This window comes from Bicyclus anynana, chromosome 7, assembly GCF_947172395.1.
Source record: "Bicyclus anynana chromosome 7, ilBicAnyn1.1, whole genome shotgun sequence".
In the NCBI taxonomy this organism is placed as follows: Eukaryota; Metazoa; Arthropoda; class Insecta; order Lepidoptera; family Nymphalidae; genus Bicyclus; species Bicyclus anynana.
The window spans coordinates 16,538,240-16,550,962 of NC_069089.1; the positions used below are offsets into that span (position 1 = coordinate 16,538,240).

The 12,723-nt window shown below is 35.2% G+C and overlaps 1 protein-coding gene across 2 annotated transcripts in view; it reads right to left on the reverse strand.

The window, feature by feature from the left end:
- Positions 1–12,723, reverse strand: part of LOC112044101 (elongation of very long chain fatty acids protein 7) — a 90,198-nt gene that overhangs the window by 70,794 nt on the left and 6,681 nt on the right. Inside the window, exon 1 of one of the 2 annotated variants that reach the window (XM_052882381.1) lies at positions 7,665–7,685. The exons of the other annotated variant lie outside the window; for it this stretch is intronic. The gene's annotated coding sequence lies outside the window, so the exon portion shown is untranslated. Of the gene's footprint in view, positions 1–7,664; positions 7,686–12,723 lie in introns of those variants that run through there. 2 annotated transcript variants of the gene reach the window in all.

Here is a 12,723-nt window from a genome sequence, read left to right on the forward strand (position 1 = left end):
AGAGCGGCCTAGGTATGCCTAATCGATTTGACGTTTGCTGTCAATTGTCATGTCATAGTTGCTCTATGGGCGCCATCTTGATATAAATCAAAAACTTGGGTTATTATTTTATTTATTTCTTTTTATGTAGTTAGATTTATTCACTTTAATAAATTTTAATAAAATCCTCGTATTTTTTAAATTTTAATGATATGGGGTACAAGAGTGGACCTGAAATGGACCATCTCCTTTACACTATTACTAGACACTACTCGTCTAAGGCAAAGGCAAACCGGGAATAGAAGTGTATTCCATTGTTAGTGTATTCTATTGTGTTTAATGTCTATACTGAACCGTTGGAGCAAGCAAGCAAGCAACACGTAAGTTGACAAAAATCTACACTTAAACACGTAAACGACTAATAAAGCCTCGGTAAACCAAGACAAAAGATTTTTTTGTAACAAAAAGTATCACGAATATGGAATTGCCGCCTCCGAGATTTGCACGTGAGATTAGAATAAGTCCTATAACCTTGGGATGAGTCGTAGGTTTTTTGCACTCATAAACTATATGTACCAACATATAAATTACTTCGTTATCAACCCATATTCGACTCACCGCTGAGCTCGAGTCTCCTCTCAGAATGAGAGGGGTTATGACCTAACCCCTAACACGACGGTTGAAGTGCCATTCGATTCGGAATTAAATGTAGATAATTTTTGAAAAAATTTAAGGCCCGCTCGCAACCATTTTTATATATATTATAGACGGAGAACTTTTGTCACCTAAATGGCACATGTGAACGTGACTATATTGTCAATTTTAGTTCATCTTTCTGTTAAGAATATGAAATAAAGGCACTAAAAACACGTTATGTAACAAAAATATATTGCAAGTTGTAATATTTTTGGATTTGAAATATTTTTGGATTTGAATTATTTGTTAAATAACAGTTTAAATATGTTGTTTTTAATCAAGACGAAAGATAAAATACAATTAACCTTTTCTTGCCAATCGTTGTCTTAGGAGTGGTAAATTAAAATTTGTTGTAAGATTTAATTAATTTTACAACTGTAGATATTTCATAAGGGTTAGAGAGTTATCTTATTCTGTTATCACTTAACATCAAGTGAGATTGACGTTAAGTTTAAACCTGTTATAAGTGACTATGATGATTTTGTCCTTACTTAATTGCAAGTTTACGCAAAAAAAACATTTATTGTTTTGTGCAGGTACCCTGTGTAGAATAAGAGTATAATAACAATAATAAAAACACTTTATTACACAAAAAAAATACTAAAACAAATGAGAAGACATGTTGTGAAACAAAAAGCCCGATCTAGAATTTGATGTAAGTATTGTTTAGTTTTACCTCGTGATAGGCAGTTACTAAGTCGAAGAACGTAGTGTCGAATCGAAATTAAGATCGAATCATATATGAGGAGATTCGCAAAACCAAAGTCACCGACATAGCTCAACGTTTTTTTTTCTCTACAAATCTCACGTGATGATATCTGATGATGCAATCTAAAATAGAAGCGGGGTGATTTGTTAGGAGTAGGACGAAAATCCACACCCCTTTCGGTTTCTAGTAGACATCGTACCGGAACACTAAATCGCTTGGCGGTACGTCTTTAACAGTACGGTCGTAACAAGCCACGACCGAAACCTCCCACCAGCCAGACCTGGACCAATTATGAAAACCTCAATCGCCCCAGCCGGGGTTCGAACCTAGGACCTCCATCTTGCAAATCCACCGCACACAACACCGCGGAGGCCGTTAAAAACCGTCACATGTCACAAAGTCGCGTGTGGGGCACATAGTTCGAAGAGCCGATGGACGTTCTGGTCACAAGGTGTTACAATGGCGACTCCGCACCGGAAAGCGTACTCCAAGTGGAGTGATCAAGCGAGTCGAGGGGAGTCACTGCATGCAAGCGACTCAGAATAATGTTTGGAAGGCTTACAACAGATCTGTGTCACAGAAAAAAACAACAAAAGACAAGATTTCTCTTATGAATTAGTTTTTATGCATAAATTTAAAATAACAGATTTACGTTACATTGTTATATTTAGATTTACGTTAAACTCATTTCAAGATCAATCAAGATTTATTATAATTTTGAATACTTTGTTATTATTTAAAAAAAATGCGCCTGCAGTGAGAGCCAGAGCAAAATAGCGTATTGAACTTGAACTAAATGGCTAATAAAAATTACTATCGTTTAAATATTGTTTAAGCATCGTCGAGGCTCTCGAAATCCTATAAGAATAAAGGGATGATTTTGCAGTGCACTATTAAAAATAGGCTTAGAACAATGAGTTTAAAATTATACATAAATAATAAATATCCTATGGAAAAATCATCGTCGTCTTTGCCGTAGGGTTGGCTATATAGCCTACGATTTTGAGCCAAAATGGCTGAGACAAAGTACTTTTGATTGGGTCATTTCCACTGCGTTAAACCCGCTTGTGGGCAGCCTTGCGGTGTTATCACGGGTTTGACCACAGAAGTGAAGGGGGGAGGGTTAGGTACCCGGCGTCTGGGGGGCAAGTACGACTGGAACTTTCGACTTTATTTGATCACAGGTGGGCTTTGATCACGCGCCGTTATGTGACTTATATACACTATTTTAGCGCAGAATGACCTGGCTCAGAGAGGACAAGTTAGGATAGCTTAAACATAACTAGGTATATGTGATATTGGAGGCCCTTTATAACTTAGATCTGCATGGTCACTTAACGTCAGGTGATATCGCTGCGTAAATGGAAAAAAATATTGTAATTTTATCACCATTGCATCTGCAAAGTAAACAATGGAGTCAATTTCTTTGTTCGCGTCACACAGACGTCATGGCGTGGCATTGGATCATAGTGCACTTGACCTGTGCCAATTATTAACGCTATTTACCATTATATAATGGTGGTAAAATTACGTTACATCTTACACGAGTCCCGAGGTATATATTATATCTCATTAACAACAACACATTACATTTGTTCAATATTTTATTACAAATTCTTAACTTTTCCTCGCAATATTTCCATCTCTTTCTATACATAAAACAAAGCTGTAACAGATTTATTTCTGTGCATTGAAGATATTTTGATAATTTTTATTAGAGCACATTGCGTATTTGATACTAAAGCCAAAATGAGTTTTTGCTTCTTGCCCGTCTGTCTATCGTCACGCCGAAACTACTAAATAAATTAAATTGAAAGTTGAATGGAATGATCTGAGTGCATACTACTTTATTTTTTTTATTAGAAAGATGATGCTTTGAGTACTATTTCGTAAATATTTCAATGTTGTCGATTCAGAAATTATAGACATCACAACCCCCAGTATATAGCTCAAATAACTTGAAACGCGTATTATATGGGAACTATTGAACGTATGGCTCATCTTACGCTGGCGAGAGCACGTTTTAGCATCTTGGCTATATCATTGTTCAAAACTGATAGACCTATTTTCATTTACCTTTTTCAGATAGATCAAGTAAGTAGTAAGACTGGAGCAGATCGGATAAACATGTAAGTGTATAAGACAGTAAGTGAAGTAATATGCACGTGTAAAAAGTACAAATGATTCCTATTTAGCTATAACTAATTCCTAGAAGCCTTTCATTGATCATATTTAGACATTCATGTCAAGTCTAAGAATATCGAGCAAAAAATAAAAATATTTAATTATATTTTTGATTGATGGCACTATGAATTCAGAAGCACTTTTTGTTCAAATTAATGAGCTACTCATTAACTTTAGTTAACCATTATTAAAGCACTAATAATAATCTTTGAAATAAATCAAATAATAAATTGCCACACCGCATCGCTCGTTACAAAGTAGACTCAAGTGGAAATACTTTAGAGTATCTTTCGCAATATCAAATCCACTTTTGGTTTAGAACATGTTAAGTGTTTAACAGCTGTACAAGTGGCGTCTATAATGTACGCAATTCTAAGATACGACTTTACGTTCACGGTCCAGGTAATCGGTAAAGCTATAAAATTTTTATATTATTGACGAATAAGCTTTGTACTAAACCTATCTTGAATGGGCATTTAAATAACGAAATTTTCGTTATTTAAACGCCTCAGATTATTTAAATACGTTATTTAAAAACGTCAGAAATAGATCAGCAGTTTTTTTTAACCATAAATAGATAACAACCGTATTCAACTCGGACAAATTCGTGAGCGTTTTTAAACTTACACAGTAAAGTTATGATAATATACTGATTAGTATAAATATAAAATATCACAAACGTTAGGTATTTTGAATAATAAATATAGTTGTTATTAATATTATTTTTTAAAATTTACAAATTCAAATACTTTGGGGGTTGTAATCGAGACTTCGTGTATCAAGGGTTTCTAACAACTCAGGTATACAAATCTTAGATTCCAAAGGTAGGTGCTTCGAGACCGTTGTGTTTGGAATTCCGTGCAAAAGGCCTATGTCGAGCAGTGTGGACGTCTTTCGGCTGTTAGTGATGAGGATGACAGGTAAATTATGTAAAGTTATATAAATACATATCTTAAAGTAAAATGTCGTAGTTAATGTTACATACGAAATTAATCAGTAGTTTTCTTAACAATAACAACAAAATAACTACAACCGGATTATAATTAAATAGGACAAAATCATGGACGTTTGTTATTGTTCAAAGTAAGCATGTGAAATCTTAGCTTCACAGTAGCTTCTACTAGGCTCAGAACTTTAATGTCGTTCCGTTAACTTAATCCAAACGCACTCGTACGAGTATGTATAGAAAGGCAGGGCTTGCGTCTTGCGCCACGCGTCCGTACGTTGCGCCAGCGACACCGGATTCCGTCGGCTTGAGGCAGGTCAGGTTCTAGAGCTTTCGGAAGGAAGGGAATGGAGCTCCCCTTTATTTATTTTATGTTTTATTTTACTGTTTTTTTTTTAAATTTCTGTACTACTTTTAATATACTTAAAATGTATCGCTATTTAACTACTGTACTGTGTATTTAATTGATGGGTCCAAAGAGTTTTTTCCACAAGCAGTATGGAAATGAAATTGTCACATATTACTAAAACACTGCGCTCAACGGAAATTGTAGTAAATTTATTGTTATTCATTTTTTTTTTGAATTGTTTTACCATTTGAATGAAAAAGGAGATATTTTCTAAAAAGTATTAGCCGCCATATTTTCATAGCAGTATTTTCCGGCTTGAGTTCGCCACCTTTCTATTTAAAAAAACCCTGCCATTTCAGATACACAATAGGTGAATATATAGGATGTAGAAGTCAAATATACCGTATTTGATTGTACCGATCCCCGTGTGCTACTGACCCACTGACTATTGCCATAGGATTGTGAAGATGATCTCAGTTCAAGGTTGACGCAGGTCATCTCCTCCCAGATAAAAATTCGGGGGGGGGGGGGGGATCAGTTCAAGGTTTTGTGTGTTAATTTGTGTTGCTTGTGTATTATCATAGATGGCGTTAACGTATTTGTCAAAGCTTTTTAAAAACTTAAAGTTTACCACTTTAGTTAGTAAACGTCTTTGAAATGTCATAACGGTTTATAATTATTTTGAGTATGATTTGATAAAGAATTTGAATTTTCCAAGAAATTACATCAAAACATGTTAAATTAGGCAATCAATCAAATTAGAGAAAAAGTTTATTAACATTGTTACATCAATCATCTTGTTTCTTAATTCTCGTCATCTTTATAAATATAAATATGGTAGGTAGAGTCTTTATAAATAGTAAAACTTGATGTTCCTAAAACGAATTGTTGTTTGTTGGTTTTGCTGAATCTCGAAAACGGACATGACCGCCTTTTTCAATAATTCTTTTTTTTTCTTTTGTACAGACAAGATATTGGTAGTTTTAATTTTTATAGTTCACTGCGTCAGCTAGAAGTCGACGTCTTTTTTTGAAATTTTTTGAACGTCTCTGTACTAGATGGCGTTGTGTTATGATATGTACAGCTGAGAAAATTGTTCATAATAGCCGCAAGCTTTTCATAGTTAGATCAAGACGTGCAAGATCTCTAAAGTCAAAATGAACGAGATGATAAAAATTGTTAAGGGACTGTTAACAAAAAAAAAAAAAATATTACGTTTACTATTGTAATTAAAAAAAATAACGAATATTGTTTTGCTAGAATTTTTCCGGATTCTGGACTAATACCGATAATATCTTAAAAGAAATGATACTGTCGTAAAAGTCTTATTACAAATATAATATTATACGAGTAGAATAGAATATAAATATTAACTTTTGAAATATATTATATTTCAAATGTTAAGAACAAAGCGACTGTTGAACGTCCTTGATCCACTCGTCAATTGGTGCATGGTTTTCAAGTCTACTTTTATTTGCGTTACGTGCAAATTGGCTTAGGAAATAGGAATCCTAAAAAACTATTGCATTATAGATAATGGTTAATTAACTAGATATAATGTTTCCACTCTCTAACTTTATTGCCGAAGAAGGCTTAAAGTCACTCAGGGGGTTATGAAGCGAGATATGCTTGGAGTTTCTTTGCGTGATCGAATTAGAATTAAGGTTATCCGTAGAAGAAACAAAGTCACTGACACAGAGTCGCGATGCTAAAGTGGCAATGGGCAGGGTATATACAAATTTTAAAGAGCCGATGGACGTTGAGGTCCCAAGGTATTGGCGTACCGGATTGCGCAGTATTGTTCAACCTTCCCCTAGGTGGACTGAAAACATCAAGGGGGTTACAGGAAGCCGCTGGATGGTGGCGGCGCGAGACTGTGGTATATGGAAGTCTATGCAAGATGCCTATATCCAGCAGTGGACGTCCATCAGCTGTTAATGATGATGTTTCCACATATTCAAAGAAATTTACTCCATATTTACTCTTCTATAAGAGAGACAGCCTGATACTGTTTGTAGGCTATAAAAATAGGCTGATAATTATGTTTTTCCGAGTACTAGTAGGAAATATAATAAAAAATAGGTTAAAATATACAGGCAACGCAACAGGTTCTGTACTAGAAAGTGCAAGTGGCGGTGTCCATACCAACGGTGACCTTGACTCGATGACCAACGTCGACGCGTGAGTTCATCGACCAATTACGAACTGGAGTAACAAATTATGAATGGATCATTGCTATGGATACTGACATGTACTACAAATCTATCGTGTAAAGCCTATTGTCAGGTGTCATGGATGCCATTGCCTTAAAAGTGATGTCCCATATACCACATTTAAATAAAGAAACAGAACAGAATATTTACGCCTTTTTAACGCCTTTAACAGATACAGAAGAATAATTTTAGTTTCATGCAGAGGCACTGGATTACCTAGTTTGAGGATTTGAATACATAATTATGTATAATTATATTATATTAAAATGTTAGCGAGGTATATTAAATAAATTTCGTCCTATCACTTGTTTGGAAAATCAGTAAGCAAAATACGTTTTACTACCTAGGCAGCAAATTCAGCGCTGCATATTCCTTTAATTAAGCTGTAATATAGGCTATGTTTTATCCCTCTAATTTCATGAAAACGAGAACCTTGGCGATGAAAAGGCAGCGAATCTGCTAGTGGGTAATAAATCCCTTATCTTCTTAAAATGTCGATGAATTAGTTCGATTCTTTTCCTTCCAAAAGACATCAACGAGTATGAAGCTTGGACAAAAATAAAATTTTAAATATAAAGATCTACTTACAGAGATCTCCGTGGATCCTTCTAGAGGCACAACACTATAATATTTCTTTAAAACATGTATTTTACGCAATTTTACCGCCTGTCTTAGTCTGACCTTCACCCACTGCGCTGCCGTGCGTTTGATGATTTTACTCCACAAAATGTATTCAATACGGAATAATATATAAATAAACAGACTATATTAACAGGTTTCTTGAAGTTCGTACAACTGTTGCATTGCTCGCATTTGGTTGTAAACCGGAATAACTTGAGCAATAACTTGGTGAGTATGTGCATGTGAACAAAAAAATATTTTTTAAAATAAATTCGAATTCTTGAAATCAATTCGATCAAATATGATGCCTTTAAAACGACATTTGCTTTTTAGTTTCAATTACTTATTAATCTTTTTTTCTACAAGTTAGCCCTTGACTACAATCTCAACTGATGGTAAGTGATGATGCAATACATGGTCGAAGCGGGCTAGCTTGTTAAGAGGAGGATGAAAGCCCTTTCGGTTTCTACACGATATCGTACCGGAACGCTAAATCGCTTAGAGGTACGTCTTAGTCGGTAGGGTGGTAACTAGCCACGGCCGAAGCCTCCCACCAGCCAAGACATCGACTTCAAAGTGATCAGTAGGTAGATAATATTACAATTTTATTTTTCGCTTTTTAGTTTCGTGAGTACGTTTTTGTTTTAATGTCGGTTGTAATTTTTTTTTAATACATATTTATCATAGTCAAAATTTACTCTTACGTTATCATCGTCAGCCCGCCAACTCGCATTTTAGCAGCGTGGTGGTTCTTAGTTCCAAAACTCGAATCTTTTAAGCAGGCTTCGTGTTTATAAGCTTTATAGTAGGCAGTATAAACAGACATATTAGGTATATATAATTTAATAGAATTAATTATATCTATACAATAATCTATGGAGCGGTCAGTACTTACAAACTAAACAGTAGCATGTGCGGCGTAGCGGTCATTGAACTCGCTACCGGTCAGCTGATTTCATTAATCTATTATACGAATATTATTATTGTTTTTTTTATTGTACAAAACAAAAAGTGTTACCGTTTTTAAGGTACAAAATTACCCATCCTCATAAATTCGACCATTTTATGAGGATGGCGAGTTTATTATTATGCTAATTAATTTTATTATATTACAATTATGCACATTAGGAACACAATTCGGTACTATATTTTTATAATACCTAACTATGTCGCCTAGTGAAGTGCATCCCCAAAAAGAGTCTCGTGTTCAACAGTTAGCTGATTATGGGGTTGTTAATGATGAATGTAGATTCTTAAATTATTATGAATGAAATTTTAACGCCTTTATCATTAAATTATTCATAATATATCATTTATTTATAAATGATCAGGCAACAGCAGGCTAAATTAGTAATAATAAAATAAACTAATAGTTGGAATACACAAAATTGAGATTCAATGTTACAAATGTGACCCAGTGCCTATAGACAACCCTTCGTGGCTATCATATAGTAGGTAGATGACATATTTTCACAGTTTTTATTTGATATTTTAATGGGTTGGTAATAAAGGCCAAATTAGTGAATAGACCAGCAAATTCACGTTCGAATTTATTTATACCGGCAACTAACTACGTTACAAGGATTTTTTTCATCTATGAAGTTTTAGCCACTTTATAAAAGTTGCATAAAAGTTCAATAACATTTGTACAATCATCATCAAATTTATATCTATACTAATATTATAAAGCTGAAGAGTTTGTTTGTTTGTTTGTTTGTTTGTTTGTTTGTTTGTTTGTTTGTTTGTTTGTTTGTTTGATTGAACGCGCTAATCTCAGGAACTACTGGTCCGATTTAAAAAATTCTTTCAGTGTTAGATAGCCCATTTATCGAGAAAGGCTATAGGCTATATATTATCCCCGTATTCTTACGGGAACGGGAACGACGCGGGTGAAACCGTGCGGCGACAGCTAGTCTGTAATAGACATTAACCGTTTTGGACTACAGTCAAATAATTTCAACACTTGGAATGTTGCTACTATTTAATCCATACTCTTTTGAGTCGTACCGATGTCGTAGTCACATTCACCTTTATACTGAAATTTATATTGCCCAAGAAGTGTATACGAATACTACAGGCATTTAAATATATCCATTTTGAGCCTTTATACCATTGAAATAAAGTTGATTATCGATTTCCTTAACACAATTAATTGCAAATCCATAAAAGACATCATCAAAAAGATTAAGAATATCTATACTTCTGTCTTAACTCAGAAATTTAATTGGCTAGACATCATTACCCATCCAGTTTCCACGTTAACCCCGTATATTTATTTGAAACTTCGGAATTGCGAAATAAATTAATAATTTAATTATTGTCGGTTTATTAGTTGTTCGAACACGCTAATAATAGGAATCATTGGTTTGAACTGAAAAAATCTTTCAGTGTTGAATAGACTTTTTAACTAAGAAAGTTAAAGGCTACATTACATAAAAACAAAAATATCCCTTAGAGCCCCCGCTCACTTACAACTTTTAGTTGGCCTACTTAGTCGGCCGATTATAGAACAGGTATAGCGATGTATGACAGCCCGCACATCTGTCCAACTAAATCGTCCAACTAAATCACGCACAATTAAAAAGTGGTCCAACTATCGGCCAACTAAAAGTTGTCAGTGAGCGGCCACCCTTACGAAATATGAGAGAATTATTCTCTTGTCTCGAGTAACTATTGGACGCCTATAGCTAGACCTGGACCAATTAAGAAAACCTCAATCGGCGCAGCCGGGAATCGAACCCAGGAACTCCGATTTGTAAGTCCACCGCGCATACCACTGCGCCACGGAGGCCGTCACAATTAAAATGAAAATAATAAATTAGTGTGAGGGTGCATGACAATCAAATAAACAGTGTGAAGTTAGGCACGCGTTATGTCGTAAGATCTCGTAGCCTTGGCTGGAGCGTCAAGGCCTCCAAATATTATCGCTTCTGTTGTGAAAGCGCTTCTAATGTCACGCTGAGTTATCACGCGTATGTGAAAGATTGCGACCTTGGTGCTTTGTTAGAAAGAGTTTGGGTAAATTACGACTAAATAACAGTTACATTTATATTTTCTTTATTTTCTAGCTCAAAGATAGAATAGCATTTTTACTTTACGGGAAAAAGATTTTTTTTTTTGTGAAAGTGCCGTAGGCTACGGAACCACTGCGGCGTCACCGGAGTTTCGGCAGCATGTCCTGTGAGACTCGGACCTCGGCTTATAGGACCGTTCTGGAAGAGTGTCTTGGCTTGAGTGAATCAGTTCAGACGAAGTTCGGTTCGGCCATAGTAGTGAGTATACAGCCTATTTATTTTTTAATTAAATTAAAAAAAAAAGATTTTTTCTATTATAATAAACATTTCATCATTTACAACCCATATTCGGCTCACTATTGAGCACTTGTCTCCTCTCAGAATGAGAGCGGTTAGATCTTATCCAAATGCGGATTGGCAGACTTCACACACGCAAGAGTATAAAGAAAATTCTCACGATGTTTTTCTTTCACCGTTTTGAGACACGTGATATATAATCATAGACTGCACATAACGGAAAAGTTGTAGGTGCATGCTCCAGACCGGATTCGAACCTACGCCCTCCGAACCGAAGGCAGAGGTCATATATCCACTGGGCTATCCTATCTGCTATAATAATCATTAATTATTATTAATTTTTAGTATAGAAAAAGAAATTAATCAAAATTTAAATAAACAGACCAACCATTATTGATGCTCTAAGTAATGCAAGCGTAATGATCTATGTAGTTTCGGGAATAAAGGTGAATCGACTAACATACTGGATTAAAATTATCCATTAGATAAGTCATGTCTAGTGTTAGTACTCTTCGAGGTCCAGCTTCTAATGATTATCGATTTGCCTGATTATTTGTTAGCACGTCGAGAGCGTACAGTCTAAATGACATTCATGTCACCCTGACAATGAATTCTTCTGTATTATGCTTTTCTTAACAAACTAACAACTTCATCAGGCAATTAAACCAAAATATTGGTCAATCCGCCGTTGAGCAAAACAGGGAGCCGCTGGATGCAGGCGGCTCGATACCGTTGTGCTTGGAAGTCCATGCAAGAGTCCTATATCCAGCAGTGGACGTCCTTCGACTGATAATTATGATGATGATGATTGGTCAATCGCAAACCTGTCAACGAAAAAAAAAACTAATTGACTTGCAGATGTAACCACGCTAAGTGCAAGCTACAGCGGATATGTTTTTTACTTATTTTCACATTACCTTTTACAATTTGTTAGAAATATATTATACTGTATTGCATTGCATTGCCACATCTAAGTTAAGCCGTTCACCTTTGAAGGTAAAACTTAAAATGGCTCGCTGAAGTATGGCGTATTAACCGTTCAATTTATTATAACTTTCTACTTGGTTATATTGTTGACATCGGTGTTTACCAGAAATCATCTCATCTTAGAAGTGGAATAGCTTTGCCATTGCATGCTTTGTACAGCATGTCTTCACGCACAATTTTTTTATTATCATTCAATGATAAGTTAGCCTTTGATAGCAATATCACCTGATGTTAGATGATGATTAAGTCAAGATGATACAGGTACATCTTTGCCGGTTAAGCCATGGCTGATGTCTACCAGACAGTTTTGACTTGAGTAAATTTTGAAATCCTAAATTCTGGGAATCTAATTGAATTTATCGAGTCATTAAAATATGATGGTAAAATGAAAAAATAAAAAAAAAACAAATTTAGAGATTCCTTCCCCACATGCAAAGTCAGGATGTTTTAAAAATAAAAAAGAGTTAATCTATGGAACCCTACACTGTACGGGCCCGACACGCACTTGACCGTTTTATCATAATAACATTCATGTGAAGAACCGTCCATGTATAGATTGGACCACTTCCCACGACGAACTACGAAACTGAATTGGAGCAGGAAGCTCCCATTTTGTACATTTTTTACGAATATGCCTACCATAGTTTACAACCTTATGCACGCTACTGGATGGAAGGACCAGAGGCTGACTTAGTTTTAGTCAACCTAATATGAGGCCTCGGTCTGAG